Raw genomic sequence first — 1,394 nt, forward strand, 5'->3', positions numbered from 1 at the left:
AGGCTCAGGGGGTAAAACTCTACAGATAAACTCTTGAATTCTGGAGTGGCACTGACCAGAGACGTTTGGGTTGTTGGACTTTGGGGTGATTGGACTTAAGACCCTAAGGGGAAAAGGACATTGCGAAATGTACTTGAAGGTGGGTTTTTTTTGTGTATGGTTTGTGTTATAACCCTGTTTGTGGTGTTTCTCCAGTGGGATGCCGCATTAATTCTTTCCTTTATTAAAAAGATTTTGCTACACTCGGACTCCGTGCTTGCGAGAGGGGAAGTATTGCCTCCTAGAGGCACCCAGGGGGGTGTGGTATGTAAGTGTCCCAGGTCACTGGGTGGGGGCTCGAGCTGGTTATGCATTGTGTTACTGAAATGGAACCCCTGGATACTGAACCCAGCCCTTGTTGCTGCCAATTCAGAGGGGCAGAAGAGTTACAGATATAAAGGGCTTCATTGTGTGGATGGGTGCAGGGTTAACTTAGTTTAACGCTGCTAAATTCGGTTTAAACGCGTAGTGTAGACCAGGCCTAAGAAAGCGGCTGTTTGACCTACAAACAATGACAAAGTAAAACCTGCAAGAGCAGCCTTTCAACTCAGAGGTCTAATAATAAGATGTTACTAATAACTGATGAAAGAGTTCAAATGACTCAAAACCATACTCAGTACAAACCAAACGGGAACACAGACAACACCACTTTTCTTCGCTGCTCTTCAACCATGATATTCTCCCCACAGGGAGGTCCACCGCTCCTGGGGGTTCAGTGCCACAATAACAGGGTGATGTGTGCAATGGATGGAGGAAGCTACTATTCCATCTCCCTAATCCAAAAATCAGTTTAATAGATAGTCCTGAGATAGAGGAAGTATCAGTTATTAAAGTAATAAGAACTAATTTAACATTGTGATTCCAGCTAACGTTAAAATGATCTAACATTCAGGTTAATAAAAACATTTCTAGTCCTCTGCATAGAATGCTTAAATGATGCAAAAATAGCAAGTTTGCTTTAAAAAGTCATAAAAGGGCCATCATCCCTAATCTGACACTTGGTGAAATGTAAGTCTAGAACACACAACCGATTTGGGGATTGTGCCCTGCTTCTTAACAGTCTGCCCTGAGGTTGCCACTTGCAGTCACAAGCTACTCCAGACAGCTCAGGCCCTCTCATGGATCAGTAACTGGTTAGCAGCTTGGAAAGGAAGAGTAGGACTAAATAGTCAGTTTTTGCAATGGAAAGGGTAAATAGCAGGCTTCCAAAGTATGAGACGAGACTACAGACATTAGGGCTGGTCAGTTTAGACAAGAGATGACTAAGGAGAGATACCATACAGCACCAGTTCTCAACCAGGTGTCTGCCAAAAGAAACCAGGCTTGACCCAGCTCCACAAGCCACCAAGCCTGCC

At 44.1% G+C, this 1,394-nt stretch overlaps 1 non-coding gene across 1 annotated transcript; it reads right to left on the reverse strand.

Moving 5' to 3' along the window:
- Positions 1–727: 727 nt before the first annotated feature.
- LOC127035784 (U2 spliceosomal RNA) lies at positions 728–920 on the reverse strand. The gene has a single exon (XR_007769943.1). It is a non-coding gene; the product is annotated as a U2 spliceosomal RNA (small nuclear RNA).
- Between the last annotated feature and the right edge of the window lie 474 nt (positions 921–1,394).

This window comes from Gopherus flavomarginatus, chromosome 16, assembly GCF_025201925.1.
Source record: "Gopherus flavomarginatus isolate rGopFla2 chromosome 16, rGopFla2.mat.asm, whole genome shotgun sequence".
NCBI lineage: Eukaryota > Metazoa > Chordata > Testudines > Testudinidae > Gopherus > Gopherus flavomarginatus.